Source organism: Anas acuta, chromosome Z (assembly GCF_963932015.1).
Source record: "Anas acuta chromosome Z, bAnaAcu1.1, whole genome shotgun sequence".
Classification (NCBI taxonomy): Eukaryota; Metazoa; Chordata; class Aves; order Anseriformes; family Anatidae; genus Anas; species Anas acuta.
The window spans coordinates 58,616,667-58,626,803 of NC_089017.1; the positions used below are offsets into that span (position 1 = coordinate 58,616,667).

Here is a 10,137-nt window from a genome sequence, read left to right on the forward strand (position 1 = left end):
GGCAGTGAGGGACCTCTTCACCCCTTTCACACACCCCAACCCCATTTTTAAACTATGCGTTTGCCCCTAGCTCAGCTGGTGTATTTAGTCCCTAATATAGCATCAAGGTCAGATGCTGTACTTGAATCAACAGCTGAATTACCCCTATCTTCTAACACCATCAAAAGTAAATTGCTAACTAATCACCAAGAAAGAGAGACTTGAAAAAGAACGAGTAGTTCTATGAGAATTGCAGCTAGTAAAGACAAGATTTCAATGGCTTTCTTGCCTGTTTGGACTCTCAGATGTTCAATAAGGTGTGAACTTTGTAATTTTTTTTTCCTAATTGAGGCCACTAACAGGCTGCCTCTCCTTTGCCTGCTTGCCAGTACTTGTGAAGCTATGGAGTGTTTTTGGAGCATGCATCTGGAGCTTAACTACAACAGGCTCGATTGACGTGTGCAAGGGAAAGGTGTGACCACAGGAACTGTAAATGAGAGTTGTGCAAGGCTCTCGTCTTTGCAGCCTGGTTGTGTGTCCTGAGCAATCAAAACCTAGTCCTAAAGGTGGCAGTGGGCTAGCCACATCTTTTCCCCTCACAACAAAGGGGTGTGTTTGGGGCCTCACCTGAGCCCTGTCTGTGTGAAACTGCATCGTGCTCTGCACCACAGGCAGGATGCAGGACATCTCCAGAGATTGCAGCTGTTGTAAGGAGAAGTAGCTGGTTTACTGCTTGTTCCTTTTAAGGCTAAAGCCATGAATAACACGGGAAACTGAAATAAATGTAGGTCATGGCTCTTGACTCCTAGATTCATCAGTAATTGCAAGAATGAATAATTCTGAATTAATCCATTGTAGAGTTATTTATATATTTCGCTGTAGGTTTTACATGTACCAATTACATACACACAAGCAACAGAGGAGTATGGATTAAGGAAAGCTGTGGCCACAGTCTTTTTTTAATGCTTTTGGGTGTCAACAAATAACAATGAATTTTTCTACTGTTTAATAACAAGCTAGTTAAAATTAAAAAAAAAAAAAAAGTTATTTTTGAAAGCTCTGGGTAGTAACAACATAATGGTTTCATTATCTAAAGTTCAGTCACAACAAGGACAAAAAAATCTCTCTTTGTGTGTGCTGAAGAGCTTTTCAGTTCTGAAAAAAAAAAATCAATACCATATTCACACTAATGTTTGCTTGCATAAAATATTGACTGTGGTCACACTGGCAGTTTTACATAAAGACTTAAAAGCAATCTTGATTGTCTGAAAGGTTCTAATTGTTTTTCCCCCTTCCTGAAAGAGTAACGAAAGGACAACTAAAAAGCAGAACTATATAGTTATTTTATAACTGGCACTAACAAATTTCACCAATTACAGAGTCCATTCTGTAAGCAATGAATGTGTGGCTCCCAATTAATCTAGTGTACCTCCAGGCAAGGTCTAAATCAGCTGGATACAGCTAAAGCAATTTGCACACAGCTAAAAGCAAATTGGAAAATAAGTGTTCCACGCTACTGCCTATCTTTCCAAGCCAAATACACAATCAGTATTCTGGCAGCAGCACTCTGTCATGTTATTTGCAGCTATCAATTTTAATTATAACAATTATTGATTAGTTGGGAAAGTGAATAATCTAATGTTCAAATGAGGTTGGCGCGGCTTGTGGGGATCTTTATTTCCCTTTCATGTGCGTGTCCGTTTAGTTAGGAAATATCAAGCAAAGATACCTGCAGCACACTGCTGAGCTTAGCTAACTGTAATTGAAGTTGCAGTAGTGATTTTTTTGTTGTTGTTGTTTACAACAAACATCCGTTGTAAGGATTGAAGGATTCACCAGTCTGCTGTGCAAAAAAAGGTTGATATGAATTGAATTAGAGCACAAGAAGGGTTAGTTTGAGACTTTAGGCCAATAATTCCAGACATGGGCATCTAAAATCAGGCACCTAATTTCTTTCTTAACCACCCAAATGAATGAGCTGTTTTGCACAGGAAGGGAGGATTCTCATGTTGACACCAGCAATTTTGCTAACCTATTTACTTTTGGACACAAGCTGTTTCTTCTTGTAAAACAATGCTTCTCTTGGAAGAGGGAAGAAAGGAACTAATCCCACCCTTGCTGCACTGACAAGAGTTTTATGTGTTTTAGCTGAATAAATAGTGGGGGGAGGAGCACTGGACAGGAGCAGGGCTGCAGCCACAAAGGCTGAAAACAAACTTGCTGAATCCAAATGTTTGGCGTAGGCTCATCCAGACAGCTAACCAAACGCCTGCGTTGCTGAAGACACATGGTTTGCACCTGGTGCTGCACGCCGAGCAGTCGGCTGGCCAGGCAGGAGGAGGCTTTCCCCCATGCCTCCCTCTCCTCCAGAGCTGTAACCTGTAGCTCAGAGCTGCCAAGGGCAGGTGCATTGGACTAGAAGACATCTCCAGCAGATCAGGAGCCAGAGAATGTGCTAACAGCAGCTGACGTTGCGACAAATGAAACAAAGCAAAAAACCGCAAAGGCAGAGGAATGAATCGTGAATGTGCTGAGCATGGGAATGGCCAGGTCCGGTAACAAAACTGCTCCCTGCGAGAAGAACACAGCAGAACCCTTGAACAAGCACACATACATGTGTGTCTCCCAGTGACCTGGTCACTTTTGGCGCGTGCACATGTGGTGGACTTTGTGTCTCCCGCTCTGTGTTTTCTATTTCTGAGCTCTTTTGTTCTGTGTCAGGATTTAGTATTCCCACTGAAAGTATGTTACCCTGCCCTCCAAATACTCCAGCATGGTCCACTCAATCCTGCTTAAAAACGGAGCTCTGTCCCAGTCATTTTCCTTCTTCCTTTCTTTCTTTTTGGTTGTGTTGAGGACAAAAAGCAAATGGATAGCAGCTTCCTGCTTAATACGATAGCGCTGTTGTACTAGAGAACCTTGAAAAGTTATGGATTGCAGTCCTTTAATCTGGCATACAAAAGCGTGATTCATAGTTTGTTAGGCCATGAATTGAACATCTCACAGCTTCTCTATTATTTAAAATGTAGTATTAATATTAAAATTGCTCTGCCTGTCCATAACTTTGGGATAAGAAACGTTCCTCAAGGGACCCCACTCCATCTGCAATAAGTGCTTTTCACTTCAGATTAATACATTTTCATTTGCCCTGTCATCCCATGCAGGCAGAGCGGGCCTCAAGCCACATGGGGTCAAGTAGGGGTCCAATTAGGCAAAGTTATTTTTAAGTTCTGGAGGGCATGGGGTCAGCACACTGGAGAGATTTAAGCACCTAAAGATGTAGATAGGTAGATACATATTTCCACAAGTGTTATCACAGTGAAATCAAGGGGAATTAGGCATCTGGCAACTATCTAGCAAAGCACATTTTGAGATTCCCTTGAAGAGCTTTCTAGGCACGTGAATGCTCTTGAAACTCCAGCTGCTTCCGCAGCAGAAAGGTCCAGGCAACACAGTTGCCTTACTTCCCCTCTCCCTGCATGTCAGGTCTGACAAGGTATAGCTCCAGGGCTGAAATGCAAAGCTGAGAGTTGCAGCAGCCTTCAGGTGCATGCTGCGCAGGAGGACAGCCAGGAGGCCACCCCAGGACACGAAGGCGCTGGAGGCAGAAGGACAACGTCCCCAGGCACACGTCCATGCTGAGCAATGCGGGGTGGCCCTGTGGCCAGGGAACCTGCTTGCTCGGTGCTCTTTGCAGTACCCGGGGTGAAGGAAGGTCAGAGAGGAGGTCAAGGAACACGGGGCCAAACATCTGGCTAGCTTGGTCATCACTGGTGGCCACAAACAGATGCATGGGAAAGAGCACGAAGAGGATACTCAACCATGCCAACACTCTCCTGCTTTCTGGCAGTTTTCTTCCAGGGTATTTTCCGACCCCCTTGTGTTTTTTCTATGTAATAACGTACAAACATTTTTAAGCTGCTTCTTCCCTCCCCTCTTGAATGCAATAGAAACTTCTTGTGTTCACAGTGTCCCTTGCCAAGGATTTTACCATGTGTGCTGGCCATTGCATGAAGACATTCTGTGCGCTCTGACTGCAATGCCTGTTATCTTTATTTGGTAGACCTGGATTCCTGTACTGGAAGTAACAAAACCAATTTCAGTTCTAATCATCTTCCTCCTACACCTCCTGTGATTTTATAGACTTTAATATATTCTCCCTTAAGTGATCTTTTTTTCCCCTCACTGAAGATTTCCAGACTAATCTTTTTTTTTTTTTTTTTCCATTTTTTCTTCTCCTTTATTTTTTCCCTGCTATATGGAGACTATTAATCATTCTTGCCATCCTTCCCTGAACCTTTTTAATTTCTAATATAATTGTTAAGCTGTGGAGACACATATCCATCTTCCCGTTGTGAGAACTCCCCTTTTATTCATACCTTTAGCTTCCTGGGTTTTAGCCAGTTTTTCCTTCTGTGCACTTCTACGCTGGTGAGTTTCTTTAAAAGCCATCATGTGTCATGGTTTTGTCTGGGACAGAGTTGATTTTCTTCGTAGAGGCTCACACAATGCTGTGTTTTGGATTTGTGATGAAAATAGCAGTGACAGCACATGGATGTGTCACTTTTTGCAGAGCAGTGCTCACACAGAGCCAAGGACGTTTCAGCTCCTGGTGCTGCTCTGCCAGCGAGGAGGCTGTGGGTGCACCAGGAGGGTACACGGCCAGGACAGCTGGCCCAGGCTGGCCAGAGGGATGTACCATACTGTGTGGTGTCATGGTCAACCTGGGGTAAAGAAGGAGGGAGGGGAGATGTTCGGAGTGATGGTGTTTGCCTGCCCAAGGAACCGCTGTGCATGCTGAGCCCTGCTCTCCTGGGAGTGGCTGAACGCCTGCCTGCTGATGGCAAGCAGTGAATGAATTCCTCATTTTGCTTTCCTTGTGTGCACAGCTTTTGCTTTCCCAAGTGAGCTGTCTCTGTCTCAACCCATGAGTTCTCTCAGTTTTACCTTCCTGATTCTCTCCCCCATCTACCTGGGGAGAGTGGGTGAGCAGCTGGGTGGTGCTGAGCTGCCCACTAGGTTAAACTACAGCAGTCCTTTCTGGAGCCCAACATATGCCATGAAAGGTTGGAGATGATGACAGATTTGATTGGAGTGTGAAAATATTATAGCTGTTTAGCTGCTAATTGGCTGGCTCCCATGCTTGCCATGGGGCTTGCTTGCCTTACTTTATGTTAGAGTCCAGTGCTTGTCAGTGGCTGCTTCTGCTTCTGCCATTTGCTCTACTCCTTAGTATCTTGCTTTGCTGTGCCTGGGAACATTTTGATATCAGCCGTGACCATTCTCCGGGGCTGTTGGATGGCCAGATCATTGCTGCTGTTCTTGTTTTCGTTCTCATTGCTGCTGTACTAGGCAGGCTGGAGCTCCAGACTGAATTCACGTCAGAGGGACTGTGACCTGTGGGTGAGTCCACATGGGAGCACATACACCCCAAAGTGTCTGCGGCCATGGAGAAGTCCATGCTGTGTAGCAGGTACACCTTGCAGGGCCCATGGATAAGGACATGCCAGAACACCCTGAGAAGTCTGTGGCTGTGGATAAGACCATGACAGAACAGGTGTCTGAGACCAGTGAAAAGGGCTGTGCCAGAGCAGGAACACCTCAAAGTGAGTGTGGCCCATTACTACCAGAGCAGGTAGACCTCAAGGCATTAGTGGCCATGGGTAAGTCCACAACACAGTAGGTAGACTTTGGAAGGGACTGTGGCTCCTGAATGAGGCCATTCCAGAGCAGGTACACCTCTAAGGGACAGTGGCCAGTGGAGAAGCCCAGGCTGGAGCAGGGGCAAGGGGATGAGTTCACTGCAATGCTAAACCCTACGGCCTGGTCCAAAAGGACAAGGGGTGGAGATTGTGATGGATATGCCTTCAAACTGTTGTAAACCTTGATCACAGGATTCCTGTAGCAGGAAACACTCGAATCAAGAGAGGATGAGCCTCACAAGAAGCAGTGCAAGTACAGCAGTGACCCGACCTGAGCTGACTTTGGCGTCCAATAACTCCACGCAACACACCACGTCTCCTGTCCTGAGCGACCACCGTAACAGATAGAAGCTAAGTCGTGGACTAAAAGAAATCAGTGGACTTTTAATGGACATTTTATGGACATTTCATATGGGTGGTCCATAGACTAAGAAAATAATATCTGTTTATTCAAGGGTGGTGATTAATGAGTATGTATTGGAAAGTATGGGACCTGAGCATGACATAAATGGTATGGAACAAGGGGTGGACATTGTCATGGTTTTGGCTGGTTAATTTTATTTGTAGAGGCTCACACAATGCGGTGTGTTGGATTTATGATGAAAATAATGGTGATAACACACTGAAGTTTTTAGTTGTTGCAGTGCAGCACTTACACAGAGCCAAGGAAGTTTCAGCTCCTGGTGCTGTCCTGCCAGCAAGGAGGCTGAGGGTGCACCAGGAGCTGGGAGGGGACACAGCCAGGACTGCTGGCACAGGCTCACCAAGGGGATATTCCATACCATATACCGTCATGCTCAGCAATAAAAGCTGGGGTAAAGAAGGAGGAAAGGGGGAACATTCAGAGTGATGGCATTTGTCTGCCTGAGGAACCGTTACGCGTGCTGAGCCCTGCTTTCCTGGGAGGGGCTGAATGCCTGCCTGCCGATGGGAAGCAGTGAATGAATTCCTTGTTTTGCTTTTCTTGCGTGCGCGCCTTTTGCTTTACCTAGTAAACTGTCTTTATCTCAACCCATGAGTTCTTGCGCTTTTACCTTTCTGATTCTTTCCCCCATACTACGTGGGTAGAATGAGCTGCTGGGGCACTTAGCTGCCTGCTGAGTTTAACTACAGCAGCATGAAAAACCCTGTCAAGAAGCTCTTGGAAAACCAACTAGGCAATATCACTTGGGTGATCTGGTTGAATCATCCTTTTCCATATGATTGTTGATCCCCCAAAAGGCTGTGTTAAGAGGCTTGTAAGGCAGGACTTCCCCTGACAGAAATTCCAAGTGTGGAAGTGCCTTTTGTGTTTGCATACAGCAGGGAAGAGATTAAAGTTGCTAAATGATGGGTATTTGGACATTTTAATCTAGCAGTATGAAATGTCATGTGATTTTGTATAGACAGATGAGGCACAACTGTCTTAGGACACTCTTTGGAGCCCAACAAAGATCAGAAACAGGTTCCCACAGCTGTATTTTATTAAACCCACCTCCTTGGTTTGCTCTTAGAATCACAGAACACCCAGCCTGATGCAGGTCTGGTCAGATGGGGTTGCTCAGGGCTGTGTCCAGTTGAGTTTTAAATATATTCAAGAGTGAAAATCCCACGCCTCTCCAGGCTTCTCTTTCAGTGTCTCACTGCCTTCATGGTGAAAATTGTTTTTATTTTACCTAGTTGAAGTTTCCCATGTTCCAGCTTGTGTTTGTTGTTTCTTTTCACACTCCTGTCCAGCTTTGGGAAGGGTCTGGCTCCGCTTTCCCTATATCCTCCCACTAAGTAGCTGTAGACAGCAGTCAGGTCTCCCTTCAGCCTTCTGTTCTGAAAGTTGAACTAAGACAGTGCCTTTTAGCCAAAAAGAGGGTGTACATTGGTTCAACAGCAGCAGCAGCATTTTTCAAATCTTGTCCTTACAAATGAATATTTGGGGCCATTGTACTACAAATGAATACAAGGGGAAGGATACAGATGCTATTCACATGGCGTTGGAAGAAATTTTTAACAAGTTTTTTTAATTAGGTTTCTCAAGAGTAGGTGATTAGATCTAAAGAATCAGCCAGTGGCTAACAATTCCTTAAGAACTGTCTGACTGATGTTGTATTTACAGCACACGCTGGGTAGACAGTGTGTGTGCTAGGAAGTTCATTCCAAACAGAGTAGTGGCCCCCAAGGGCACCATTAAAAGCCAGCAGAAATTGAAGCAATTCAGCATTCATCAGCTTGGACTGAAGTGATTTCAGTACTATGATCCATCAGTGTGCACAATATGAGTTTTGCAAAGACCAGCTGGGGTTTTAACTGCTGGTTTGCATACCTGAGGTCTGACACCCTCCAAAGCCTGTGCGTGGCTCTTGATGTCCTCATGGCTTCTGGCAGAAGAGACAGGGCTCCACAGCAGGAGCACAGCCTTCCCTTGCAGAGGGAGCCTTTGGCGTGGGACTGAGTGGCTGTTCCTCTGTCTGATGGTATGTGAGGCACAACACCATGCAAATCTCCTCCACCATTTTGCTATTTCACAGATGCGAGTCTACCAGTGAGCAAAGTGGGAAGGTGAGCTGAGTCTTACCAGTCTGCTGGTGATAGCACAGATGATTACTCTCTCAGTCACTCCAAAGAGGATAATGAAGTACATTTCCCAAAGTTTGAGTATGGTATGAAGTAGATAAAGACAAATCAGCTCTAATCAGCCTGGAGAATAGCAAAAATCTCTCCAGAACAGCTGCTTTCATAAAATTCCTGGTCTCTTGATAGGAAATACAATTGGCAGCTCACATGAGACTCTGACCACAGCAAATCTGACATTGACTGTCTGCTTAGATTATGATCCAAATCTGAAATCCAAAGTGTTCAGAGCCAAGAATTTGAGTCCAGGCTGCGCGTCCTCCCATCTACAGCCCTGGAATTTATTACAATTCTCCACCATTTCAAAAACATATGTTTAGTGAGTGTCGAATGGGAAGCACTGTGGCAGACTGCAAACCAGGCTCTAGCTTTTCTTGCAGAGATACATAACAGCAGCTCAAGCTCCAGTGTTTAGTTCAGAGACTGCAGTCCACTCAAATGTATATTGGTCTCTATTGCAGGAAATGTGAGTGACTCCTCATGTATAAAGCGTATAGTTCAGTGGTCTTTACAGCTGTAGGTGCTAACATCCTGTTTCAGCTTGTTCACAAATTAATTCTAGGCATAACAGGATTTCTATAAGGCTCTTGTGCAGGCAAGCACGTAGAGCTAAATACCTGCAAATCTCCTTTAAAAATATATTAATTTTATGCATGTGTGGGGAAGAGACGGTACTGCCTAAAGGGACTGAACAGAATCTGATCCATTAAATATTTCCAGTGTTGAATATAGTATTTCCTCCAAACTGCATGTACTTCTGAATATGCCTTTGTTCACATATATTTCAGAGATAATAGCATGACTGTGGTATAATGCTTCATTCTGGCTTTCAGAGATAACAGGGCTAAAAATGCAAAACAATATCAAGCAAATCTGGACAGCGTGAAAATAAATAATAAAAAAAGAGCAGCTGAGGCTGTCCTTGACAACATTACTGCTAAAAGTGACCTACCCTGACTAATGCATCCATTTCATAAGGATTTAGGACTCTTATAGTGGTTTTGTAATATGATAAAGCGTCTCTAAAGATGTCTTTTGAAAAAGAGGAGAAAATTGCAGCTGATGCAAAGTTTCCATGAACGAAGGCTCATTAAAAAAGCTTATGGTTAGAAGTAATTCCACAGTAAAGGACATATATTTGCCTTTCTGTTTCTCTTATTTTTATTGTGTGATATATTCTGTTTTTAAGTATACTTTTTAAAATTTCATATGTATAAATATATACATACATATCTGTATGTATGTATATATGCACACATACATAGATGTAAACTCGTCTTTTGCTTTCTTTTTTCCCACATCAGCCCCATTCCCCTCTCAGCAGTGAATTATACAGATTTATGTTCAAATAAGTAATTAATAATTAACAACAATTAATAATTAATAATTAATCCAAATTCACAGTCATGTCAAGGGTATAGAGGTAATCTGACCCAAAGAATCAAGCAGAGGGTAAAAAACATGCCATTCCCGAAGAAATTAATGGACTTTGTTTTCACTTAAAGCAGGGATGACTTTGGTGCAATAACAAAGAATTTCACAAATTTGGACTGATTCACTAACAAGAAATTTACACCACTGTCTGCTTGCCTCTGAATTTGACCCTTTCATTTTAGCTTGAATTGATGATTGCTGTGGAAGCAGAGGAAACTGGATGCCCGTCTTTGGAGTGAACATAACTCAGTGAGCAAACTGTACAGGAATTTGAGGGCAAAGTCATCCAAGGATTAAAAAAAGCCACCAAGTAAACACCAGGAAAAAGAGTGTGTCTGTCTGATTTTTCCGTCACTTGTCTGTGATGGCTGGCACTCCTAAACGCTATAGCTGCACCCTGTTAAAATTTAATTTGCTC

The 10,137-nt window shown here is 43.8% G+C and overlaps 1 protein-coding gene across 7 annotated transcripts in view; it reads left to right on the top strand.

Moving 5' to 3' along the window:
* Window positions 1-6,692, top strand: part of ZNF608 (zinc finger protein 608) — a 97,994-nt gene extending 91,302 nt beyond the window's left edge. For 6 of the 7 annotated variants that reach the window (XR_011091010.1, XR_011091012.1, XR_011091011.1 and 3 more), the window contains one exon: window positions 2,223-6,692. The gene's annotated coding sequence lies outside the window, so the exon portion shown is untranslated. The remainder of the gene's footprint in view (window positions 1-2,222) is intronic. The other variant, XR_011091009.1, reaches the window with a different exon arrangement.
* The last annotated feature ends 3,445 nt before the right edge of the window (window positions 6,693-10,137 follow it).